This window comes from Ambystoma mexicanum, chromosome 5q, assembly GCF_040938575.1.
Source record: "Ambystoma mexicanum isolate Mex_15411 chromosome 5q, UKY_AmexF1_1, whole genome shotgun sequence".
Lineage (NCBI taxonomy): Eukaryota > Metazoa > Chordata > Amphibia > Caudata > Ambystomatidae > Ambystoma > Ambystoma mexicanum.
The window spans coordinates 185,545,361-185,557,778 of record NC_090933.1 but is presented as its reverse complement, the minus strand read 5'-3'; the positions used below and the strand labels follow the sequence as shown (position 1 = coordinate 185,557,778).

Here is a 12,418-nt window from a genome sequence, read left to right as displayed (position 1 = left end):
CCTCACCCAGGTGATCCTCCCGCACTTGTCCACCCCCAGGTTCTGGATCCAAAGACGATGGCTGTGCCCTGGCCACCTGAGAGAGAGATCCGTGGGGACTAGCGGGTGAGACACCTTCTAGTTTCTCACACCAGGTCAGTGGTATCCACAAATAACACGCTCACGGTGGATACACATCCGACGGTGGGAATAGAAACTGCACCAGTGCATTCCAGGCTTCCACATCCATGCACCCATCTCCATCCCCATCATGCACCACCCTGCGCCAGGCAGCAGACTCAGCCAAAGTCCATCTTTCTAGGTCTGCCCACCAAGCCTCTTGGGCCCTTGGGCTGTTTCCAAGCCATTGCGATCCTTCTCTTAGCCAGTATACAGATGAGGTTGTTCATGCGGGTGATATGTATTGTGCCCTTCCTCCCCTTTGGATATCTTCCCAGCAGAAAGGCCTCCGCCGGACAGACATGCATCTGTTTGACCCCACCCCCCAGGCACTTTGCCCATCACCCCATCCAAAAATCTACTGATGACCGGGCAGCACTAAAACCTGTGATGAAAATCTGCCACCTCATGGTTAAATCTTGGGTACCCTAGCCTCCCAGTCCCTCCAAATATAGAGATCCTGTGAGGGGTCATATAAGCCCTGTGCATAATATACAGCTGTGTAAGCTAAAATCTAGAGTTCCCCGGAACCCTCTTGCTGTACTCCAGTGCACATGCCCATTCACTGTCAGTGAGTGATCTATCTAATTCTACCTCCCATTGTGTGCGCTACCCCAGGGTCACCTCCCTGTGCTTGTTCAGGAATAATTCATACAATCTAGAAACCGTATGACCCCCTTCCACTACATCATACATGAACTCCAATGTTCGATCCCCCTCCGTTTCCATCGAGAAATCAAGCCATCTGGTTTCAATATTCCTCACCAGGCTCTGGTGCAATAATAATTGACTCGCAGGCATGCCTGAGCTTTGCCTCAGGCTTTCGAAATACATACATTTCTCCTCCTCCAGCAAAACCCCCAGTGTGACCAGCCCATTGACCTCCCAATACTTCCTTATCCTAGTCATAAGGTCAAGCCCTTCCTCAGCAAGCGCCACAAGTGGGATATTAGAGGAGTATGGGTCCAGGAAGCCTAACTTCCTCCAGACTCTGCGCCACAGATTCCTCCCCAACCGGAGGAGCCAGGACTCAGGCGAGAGACCAGTGTCCATGACCCACAGGACCTCTTTCTGGAAGCACCTCCGAAGAGCTGACTGCAAAAGCATTGAATGAAGTGTGGTCTCATATGCCGGCCAGACCACCACAAACTGTAGTTGACCCACCAGGTAATATAATTTGAAGTTGGGTAGTCTTATCCCTTCCTTATCAAAGTCCCTCTGCAGGGTACCAAGCGCAATCCTACTGCCCCCCTCCCTCCTCACAGAAATGTCCTGACCGCTGAGTCCAGAGCGACAAAAAACTGCTTAGGTATTTCATGGTATATTGGTGAAATGATATAACAGGCAGGGTAGCACCACCATCTTGAGGAGGGCTGCTCGGCTCATCACCGACAGGGGCAGTCACTGCCAGAACGACATCCACCTTAAGGTGCTGTCTAATACTCGCTGTGTATTATGCACATGGGAATCCGCCATGTCATGCCTAACATCCACCCCCAGATATCGGAAGGTCTCCAGATGCCATCGTAATCCCATATCTGGCAGCTGTGCATGGCTCTGGCCCACAAGTTCCCCAAGCGAAAACATGCATGACTTCACCCGGCTAATCCGTATGCCGAAAAGTTCCACAAACTGGTCTATAACATGTAGAAGATGTGGCAAATTCTCATCAGGTAAGTGGACATGGAGGAGCATGTCGTCTGCATACATTGAGATCAGGTATGTAACCCCATCAATCAGGATGCCAGCCTCTGCATATTCCGTTAGCAGAAACACAGCAAATGGTTCCAAGGCAAATATGAACAACGGCAGGCATCCCTGTTAAATACCTGTACAAAGCCCCCAGGCCCCAGCTATCTGACTCCCAGACCTCACCCTACATCAGGGTTGCATTTAAATGAGTCTTACCCACCGCTGGAACCCAGGTCCCACCCTGAACTGCTGCAGAGTCTCGTACAGCCAATCCCACCTCACAGAATCGAATGCCTTAACCGCATCTAGTGAGGACACTTCACAGTTCACACCAAGCTGCCCAGCCTGATCAATCACATGGTGCCGTCTTCGCATGTTCCACACAGTGCTTCTACCTGGCGCATCTCCCGTCTGATCAGTATGTATTTGTAACACTCACCTGGTATCCACGGGGACGTCACTCAGCCTGTTCTGACCTCTTACGACCTCGAACCCTTCCCTGGAGGCTATTTGACTGGAGACTGGGCCTGAAACACAGGATTGGTAGAGTTTAACTCCCTATTGTCTCTGTGTGCTTGAACCCCTTCTTCCCCGGGGTCCAACCCTTCCCTTTGATCCACAGCTCACCTTGTTTTCTTGGATAGTGTGCTCTCTGTCCTGCCTTCAGCGCAGGGGCGCGTTGATTGATGCAGGCTTGTTGCTGCCTAGTTACTTCACTGGCAAGAGTCCGACAGGTAAGTATAATGAGTCTTTTGAACAGTTCTCTAACTTCGTTCCTTTCCTTCCTTAGATGATGGCCGGCGTCCGGGGATGGCGGCATGCTGCTGAGATGAGTAGCGCTGAAGGTGAGTGAGAGCGTGATGCGCAATGCACCCCTTTTGTATTTGCATTGAACTGGGTTCTTTTTCTGTGTCTTTTCGGTGCCGCGATGTTTTCAGCGTGGATGCCGGTTATGAAGAACAAATGCAGTGGGTAAGCGCGGTATGCGGGGCCTCTAGACGTTTACACGCTAACCTGGAGTGTCTTTTCCCTCTTGCAGATGGATGAGAAGTTCCGGAGACAGAGATCCCCCGGAGTTGCTGGGATTCATGCAAGAGTTTAAAGCTCGTACAGTATTTAAAAATAAGCGAAGATTTGCAGAATGCTTACTAATGCCTTTTTTCCGTTCTTTTCCCTTTTCCTTAGGAAGCAGCATGCCGGGATGGGAATGAAACCGCCGAAGATGCCCGCAGAACAGAAGGAGCGATGACTGATGGGCAGAAGCGCCGCAAGGTAAGGCTGTTTCTTACGTTGTTCTTGTTCTTGCAGGAGCTGAGCGCACAAGAAAGATGCAGACCTACTGGAGACTGATCCGAACACGGTGAGTGTCACGCTGCAGGTGCAGAAAACGCAAAGCATGTTTCTCAGCCTGGGTGTGGCTTAAATAGTCTCTCGGTATCCCAGGTGCCTCTGGGCTGAACCACACCCAAAAGACTAGACCGCACATGAAGTTCTGGGAACGGAAATATGTGGGGGCATCCATCTTGTCCCCATCAATGCACTACAAGTCCAATCCCCAATGTTATTCTACGGGAGTGAGTGAGTCTGGTGCCACAAGCACCAAGTCTGACTCCAAGTGGGTCTTTGGAGGGATGGAGAGGCCCTTGAGGGCCATGTAGGTGATTGTGGCCTGGCTCCAGCCTGACATCTTGGAGGGCTGGGGACATGAGGGGCAGGAATCATGACAGCATTCCCCCCCAAGGCCCCTCTCAAGGTGGCTCTTCTGTTTGGTCCTGATTTGGTTGGATGGTTTTGATGAAATCGTCTAAGCAAGCGAGGTGCATTGATGTACTCACAAGGCTCCCATGTCCTGTCTTGTGGACCATACCCCTTCCAGTCTACTAAGTAGTATAATTTGGATCTGACGTACTTTGAATCTAGGATGTCCTTGACTTCAAATTCTGGCTCCCCGGCGACTACTACTGGCTGCGGTGGTTTTGCTACCCGGGTTCCAGGTTGAACAGGTTTAAGGAGAGACACATGGAACACAGGATGAATTTGCATGTTTGACGGCAAAGCTAGTCTGACCGCCACATGATTTATCACGCAGGTGACGGTGAATGGACCCAGGTATCTTGGACTGAAAGTTCGGGCTCCTTTAATGGACACATGTTTAGACGCCAGCCAGACTTTGTCTCCCACTTGGTAGTTGGGGGTCTTTGCTCGGTGTTGATCAGTAAACTTCTTTTGGCGATTCTTAGCTTGAAGTAGGTGTTCAGCTGCCCTTTTAAAGGTTTGAGAAATGGTCGTGTGCAAGGTTTTGACTGCTGGCATTTCCAGGGTTGTAGGAACGTCCAACTCAGAAGTACGTGGGTGCCTGCCATACATGGTATAAAAGGGTGTCTGCCCAGTGCTGGTGTGTAGGGAATTATTATAAGCATATTCAGCTATCCATAATAGGTCGAACCAGCTTCCTTCAGCTTGGTGTAACATGCAACGCAGATACTGCTCGAGCGTCTGATTTGTCCTCTCAGTTTGACCATCCGTTTGGGGATGGTGACTGGTGGATAGCCGGATGTCGATCTGGGCCATAGAGCAGCATTTTCTCCAGGAGTTAGATACGAATTGAGTACCTCGGTCTAAGACCAAAACTGAAGGAAACCCATGGAGCCGTACTATGCCTTCAAGAAATACCTTTGCCAGAGTGGAAGCATTTGGGAGCCCCTTAAGAGGAATGAAATTTACCATTTTTGAAAATAGGTCCACGACCACAAGAATAGTGTTAAACCCTTGACTGGGTGGTAAGTCAGTAATAAAATCGAGGGACAATGTGTGCCATGGTGCTGGTGGGATTTCCAATGGTTGTAATAGTCCAGCCGGTTTCTGCTTTGATGACTTGTTTTGAGCACACACTCCACAAGATAGGATGAATTGGATGATGTCTTTACACCACGTGGGCCACCAATAATTTCGTTTTACCTTGGCTAGGGTTTTAGCGATTCCGTGGTGGCCCTCGATCAAGGAATCATGATAACCGGACATGACTTGTTCTCGTAGTTCTTGGTTTGGTAAGAATAAACGATTCCTGAAGTAGGGCAACTGATCTTTTATCATGTAATGTTCTCCTTGTGCACTCCACGCTTGTAATTGCTCCGGACTCATCAGGTTTTGGATTTCTTCATGTAATTCTTTCTGAGTTATGGTTGCTGTGATTCCTAGGAGCTTGTCACGCGGGATGATTGCTATTGGGTCAGGGGTCTGATACCCTTGCTCTTCCACCCCCATACGGGAAAGGGCATCGGCCTTCCCGTTTTTCACCCTTGGTTGAAACGAAATCACGTAGTCATATTCAGCAAAAAAAAGAGCCCAACGTAGTTGTCGTGAGGATTGGGCCTCTGCCGTTTTTAGGTACTGGAGGTTCCGGTGGTCAGTTATTACGGTGATTGTGTGTCTGGCGCCCAAGAGGTAGTGCCGCCATGCCTTAAAGGCTGACTTAATGGCCAGGAGTTCTTTGTCTGTGATAGCGTAATTGAGTTCAGGGGGTGTGAATTTACGTGACCAGAAGGCAACAGGGTGTAACTGGCCCATTTGGGGGTCCTTTTGTGAGAGGACGGCTTCCATAGCCATGCTTGAGGCATCCGTTTCCACCAGGTATGGGAGATCAGGGCGAGGGTGGCGTAAGATTGGGGCAGATGTGAATCTTGCTTTGAGTTCCTGGAAAGCCTCCTCGGCTTCTGTTGTCCACTGCAACTTTTTGTTGCTTTTCCTTAGTAATGACGTGATGAGATGCACGATTTGTGAAAATCCTGGGATGAACCGGCGGTAAAGTTTGCAAAACCCAGCATACTTTGAACCCCCTTGAATGAATTTGGGCATGGCCAGTTCAGGATAGCATCTACCTTGTGTACATCCATTCGGATTCCATTCGGGCTGAGAATAAAGCACAAGAATTCCACCTCAGAAACCTGGAATGAGCACTTTTCGAGCTTGGCGTAGAGCTGGTGTTGACGGAGTTTCTCCAATACGGATCGGATGTGTTTAACGTGGTCCTGCTTTGATGCAGAATATACAAGGATATCGTCGATGTACACTAGAGCACAGACATCAGTCAATTCCCGTAGGACATCGTTCATGAAGAATTGAAATGCAGCAGGCGCGTTGCAAAGGCCAAAGGGCATTACTTGATATTCGTACATGCCGTATTTGGTGCGAAAAGCGGTTTTCCATTCGTCCCCCTGTTTTACGCGAACAAGGTGATATGCCCCCCGAAAGGTCTAGTTTTGTGTAGATTTGGGCATCTTTAACTTGATCAAGCAATTCAGGAATCAGTATCAGGGGGTAGCGATTTTTTACGGTAATCTGGTTCAGTGCGTGATAGTCGATGCACGTTCTCAAGTCCCCCTCCTTTTTCGGTACGAAGAATAGAGGACTGGCTCCTGGAGACTTCGAGGGATGGATGAACCCGTTGGCCAGGTAGGTCAAGATAGGCCTTCAGGTGCTGATTTTCTGGTTCCATGAGTGCGTAAATTCGCCCACAAGGGATTTGTGCGCCGGTATCAGGTTGATTTGGCAATCCTATGGTCTATGCGGTGGCAGGGTATTAGCCTGTTCTTTCTGAAATACATCTTGAAAGTCCTGGTATTCACTTGGTAGGGTGCCGATTGCCACAGTCGCAAGCGTGGAGGTTCTGGTGTCTATTGGTTGTTTCTCTTGGCGATAACATGTGTGGGCACAAGTCTCGGGAAAGGCCAATTCTTTTGCACGCCAATCGATTCGAGGATTGTGAGCTACCAACCATGGCATTCCCAAAATCAACCGGAACTGTGGTGCCTTCATGAGGTCGAAAATGATAGATAGTTGGTGTCCATCCTGGCACAGAAGGGTTAAAGCTGCAGTGCATTGGGATACTGGACCAGAAGCTATTTCCGTGCCGTCGACTGTGGTAACAGTGTCGGTGGTTGATCTAGGGCGTAACGGAAGCCCCATCTTTGCCGCAAGATCCTGATCGATGTAATTCCCAACGGCTCCACTGTCTATGTACGCTCTTACTGCGTGCATCCAAGATGGTTATTGGTGATTGATCAAGACCACAGATAGTGCAAAATGGGAGGTCTGTAGTTCACTTTCTTCGCTCGACAAGTGGACCCCTACACTTGCCGGGCTGGGGAGTTTTCTGATTCCTTGATGGTATCTTCCTTGTCCGTGGCCCTACCGTCCTCCTCGGTGGCTTCACAGGGCACTCTTTAAGGAAATTACCTGACCTTCCACAGTACAGACATAACTGCTGCTGTCTCCTTTGATCCCTTTCCGCTTTAGTCAAGGGGGATATGACCCCCCCGATTTCAATTGGTTCTCCTCAACCTTCCGTTGTTCGGGCAGTGTTGTCCTTTGAACGCACATACATAGGGTGAGGGTCCGGTCAGGTTCGATCTGCTCTCCGGTCCTGCAACCTATGATCCAGTTGAACAACAAGGTCAATGAATTCTGAGCAGTCTTTCGGGGGTTCACTACTTGTGCGAGAACATCCTTGAGCTCCCCCCGCAACCCCTGATGAAATAACGTGGTTCTCTTCTCCACTGGCCATTCTGCTTCAACTACGAGTCTATTGAACGTGGCTATGTATGTTAATAGGTCTTGATTCCCTTGGCGTAGGGACAGAAGTTTGTTGTCTAATGCCTGCCCATGAGTACGACGGGCGAACAGCTTTTCCATCTCCTGCTGAAAGCCCCTGAAGTCATGCAGCAAAGGATCGTCTTGGGCCACAAACGGTACAGACCAGTCCGCGGCGCTACCACTCAGGTAGGATAGCACAAATGCGACCCGTGATTGGTCAGTCGGAAAGGCCCCTGGCCTACAAAGGAAGTGCAGGAGGCACTGGTTCATGAACGTTGCAAACCTCTTGGGATCCCCCGTAAATCGTTCGGGCGGGGCCAAGGGAACTGCCACAGGAAGGGTTATCTGAGCGGGATTGGCTGATGGCGCTGGCATCGAGGGCACGCTTCCCGGCAATGGTGCATGCCCTGCTTGTGACTAGAGAAGTTGCCTGCTTAAATCATCAGTGCGTTCTTTGGCTACTATCAGCTCTCTCCTCAGGGTGTTGGTTTCCTGCCTGGCTGCATGTACTTCGGAACGTAGCTGCCCCAACATGTGGGCTAACTGGTCGGTTTCTGACGTTTCCATGACGCCCTGGTGGATTTTGATGTGAGGCTTTGCGTTCTGTAACGCTCACCTGGTATCCACGGGGATGTCACTCAGCCTGTTCTGACCTCTTGCGACCTCGAACCCTTCCCTGGAGGCTATTTGACTGGAGACTGGGCCTGAAACACAGGATTGGTAGAGTTTAACTCCTTATTGTCTCTGTGTGCTTGAACCCCTTCTTCCCCAGGGTCCAACCCTTCCCTTTGATCCACAGCTCACCTTGCTTTCTTGGATAGTGTGCTCTCCGTCCTGCCTTCAGTGCAGGGGCGCGTTGATTGATGCGGGCTCGTTGCTGCCTAGTTACTTCACTGGCAAGAGTCCGACAGGTAAGTATAATGAGTCTTTTGAACAGTTCTCTAACTTCGTTCCTTTCCTTCCTTAGATGATGGCCGACGTCCAGGGATGGCGGCGTGCTGCTGAGATGAGTAGCGCTGAAGGTGAGTGAGAGTGCGATGCGCGATGCACCCCTTTTGCATTTGCATTGAACTGGGTTCTTTTTCTGTGTCTTTTCGGTGGCGGGACGTTTTCAGCGTGGATGCCGGTTATGAAGAACAAATGCAGTGGGTAAGCACAGTATGCGGCGCCTCTAGACATTTCCACGCTAACCTGGAGTGTCTTGCAGATGGATGAGAAGTTCCGGAGACAGAGTTCCCCCAGAGTGGCTGGGATTCAGGTAAGCGCTTGAAGCTCGTACAGTATTTAAAAATAAGCGAAGTTTTGCAGAATGCTTACTAATGCCTTTTTTCTGTTCTTTTCCCTTTTCCTTAGGAAGCGGCATGCCGGGAGGGGAATGACACCGCCGAAGATGCCCGCAGAACAGAAGGAGCGATGACTGATGGGCAGAAGCGCCGCAAGGTAAGGCTGTTCCTAACAGTGTTCTTGTTCTTGCAGGAGCTGAGCGCACAAGAAAGATGCAGGCCTGCTGGAGACCGATCCGAACACGGTGAGTGTCACGCTGCAGGTGCAGAAAACGCAAAGCATGTTTCTCAGCTTGGGTGTGGCTTAAATAGTCTATGGGTATCCCAGGTGCCTCTGGGCTGAACCACACCCAAAAGACTAGACCGCACATGCAGTTCTGGGAACCGAAATATGTGGGGGCATCCATCTTGTCCCCATCAATGCACTACAAGTCCAATCCCCAATGTTATCCTATGGGAGTGAGTGAGTCTGGTGATACAAGCGCCAAGTCTGACTCCAAGTGGGTCTTTGGAGGGATGGAGAGGCCCTTGAGGGCCATGTAGGTGATCGTAGCCTGGCTCCAGCCTGACATCTTGGAGGGCTGTGGACATGAGGGGCAGGAATCATGACAGTATTAAGTCTCCTATCACACTTTTCAGCCCATTTACTAACAAGGCCGTAAGGATCTTATAATACTGATTAATCTTGGAAAGCAGCCTGTAAGAGCCACTATCCAAAGGAGGTTTACCCGGCTTGATTACGGGCATGACTATAGACTCTCCCAGACATTTGGGAAGAAGACTATCTGCATACGCCTCCTCAAACATCTCAGGATGTTTTGGTGCCAATGTTGCTGCATACGTTTGATAAAATTCCCTGGGCAGCCCATCAGTACCCAGGGTCTTCCCTGTTGGCAGAGACATTATTACTGACACAATCTCATCGACTGTGAGAGGGACATCTAGTACTTCCGCCCGCCCCTCGTCCTGTGTGGTCAATTTTATTTGAGCCAATGTTTCCTCAATGTTCTCCGAGCTACCCCAAGCCTCACCATGTAAAAGTCCTCATAATACTGGGAGAAAGCTTTATTTATCTCTTAATGTGCCCTGATGACTTCAACCTCCTCGTTCTGTAGAGCACAAATAATTTCCCTCGGTGCCTCCATGCGACATAAACATGCTAAAAGTCTTCTGGACTTGGCCCCTTCCACGTGCAACCTCTGAGTGTAATTTTTGAAAAAACAATTTTCTGGGGCGACCTGCAATACTCTGCTGTCTCAAAACCAATAATTGCCCCTTTGCTGCAGTCACTGCATCCCAGTCGCTCTTCACCTTCTGAATCGCAGCTTCCGTGCTGGAAAGGGTGCCCAATATTTCCTTCCGAAGCCTGCCCATTTTACCAATTGCTGCCCCTCTCCAAACTGTCTTAAATGCGTCCCATGACATACCCGATTTAACTACGCTTCCTGTGTTGGTTTCAAAATACTCATCTATTCTATCCCCTAGGCATCCGTGAAAAGCCCTATCCTGTAAAGCCTCAGCTCTGATGCACCAGGTCGGAACCGGTGGTGTAGGTGAGGTCATCTGCCAAATTGCGAGAGCACCCTAGCTTTGCATTTAGTGGAAATGAATTCTCCTGTAACCTCCTGTCCGATAAAAAAAGTATCTATACGAGTGTGAACCCTGGATGGTGCCATGAAGTGTGAACAGCCTCTTCCCTCCTTGATGCCACCTCCAGATGTCCATTAATTACAAATTCCTTAGCAAGGATCCCAAAACCATAGCCGGAGGAGACTTTTTTCGATACTGATCCTCCGACCTGTCCAGTGCAGAGTCCAGCGTGCAGTTAAAATTGCCTCCCCAGATTCAGGTTGCACCCCTAAACCTAGCCATTCTGGGGTAGAGAGATTTAAAAAACACTGTGGCATTGCCATTGGAAGCATAAGTATTAATGAGACCTACCTCCATGTTCTCAATAAACCCATGTACTAAGGCCATTCTGCCCTCGTCATCACGTTTAAATTCGAATAGCTGAAAAGGGACCCCAGAAGCCACCCACATAAGGACACCCCTGGCGTACGATGGGAATGGAGAGCCATACAGATCCCCATTTACAAGCTAGCACTTATTGTCTCTCTGCGGTAAGGTGCCTTTCCTTTAAAAGCACCACATGTACTCCCATTCTCCTCAACTAGGCCATTACTCGGAGTCGTTGCACATAACTATTAAGGCCTCTAACATTCCACGTAATGATTCTCAGATTACTAACCTTATTTCCACACCCTACGTGTCCCAGTCCTCCCCATAGACCCATCTATACACCAGAGGGAAATTCTACCCACTCGTTTCCAAACCATGAGCCCCTCAGGAAACATCCCCCTTCATTGCTGTGTGACCGGTGCGCGCTGCAGGGCCTGTGTGTGTGAGGCACTTCCCCTCAAACTTTATTTTTTTGAAAATCACGTTTTATTAGGTTTCGCACATGTGTTACAACAATGCAGAACATATTTAAACATGAATAAACAGGAAACCAGTTATAACCCATCACCCTCCACCCCTTCCCCCCTCCACCCCCCACCAGTTCAAGTTCTCAATAATTGCATATTTGACGGGCTCCGAAAAGAGTGTAGCAATGTCTACATGATGTGCACTTAGCACGCCGAAGTCATGGGCCGAGCTTTGAAGGACTTGAAGTTGGACTAGTGAACGATGGCCCGAGGCCCCCAGGGGGGAGTTCTCCGGGTCCGGTGCTTAAGATTATACTGAGCGGCCGTATTTTTCGAAGAAGGGGAGCCATAATTCCTCGATGTTGGATCTAGATTCATCAAGTAGATGTGTGAGGAATTCCATGTCGTAAATGGCCGGTACCTTGGCTACCCATGCTTTTTCCCTGGGCATTCCGGGATTCTTCCATTTTTGTGCCAGGCAGCACCTGGCCGCCACCAACATAACCTGCAGCATGTGGTCATGGGTATTTTCGTGATCATCTCCAATGTCAATTCCGTAAAGGAGAAGCCAGGGGCAGGAAGGCCGCTCCACCCCATCTATCCCCTTAATCCATGTCAATACCTCCTCCCAGTACTTTTGGACCACCGGGCACCTCCACCACATGTGAATATAACCCCCCCTTTTGGTCCTACACTTCCAGCAATGTGGGTCGTATCCTGGCCTCATTCTAGCAATCCTCTGCGGGGGGTAGTGCCAGCGATGCAATACCTTGAGGGCCTGATGGCGATACTGGAGTGAGGCCGTGGAGCGATTGGCCCGCCTACACATCTCCCCCCACCTCTCGTCGTCGATTTCCTCGCCCAGGTCCTTTCCCCATTGTGTGCGTGCAGGTAGGGGGTCTCTTGGGACAGAAAAGAGGAAGAGCTTGTAGAGGTGGGATATTACCCCTCAAACTTTTACTGCCATTGTGCTCTGCCCCTATATGTTCCCCTAAAAAACACATTGATCTAGTAACAACAAGTGCAACAGCACTCCAGCCACAACAGTCAGACCTCTGAAAAGGTGGTGAAAACAAAATAAAAAGATCCACAGAGAAGCCAACCTAAACCCATCTCACGGCTCAAAATCCAAACACCAGGGGGCTAGATGCACACTCAGGCCCCACTGCCTCTCCCGCATCCTGGCCTCACAGCCTCTCCCACACCCTGGCCCCATACCAAGGGTCGCGCGCAGGATGAAAACTGGCATCAAAAATAAAGTCCTTC

The 12,418-nt window shown here is 49.9% G+C and overlaps 1 long non-coding RNA gene across 2 annotated transcripts in view; it reads left to right on the top strand.

Annotated features, from left to right (window-relative positions):
- Positions 1-12,418, top strand: part of LOC138498563 (uncharacterized) — a 552,766-nt gene that overhangs the window by 201,388 nt on the left and 338,960 nt on the right. The window lies entirely within an intron of this gene.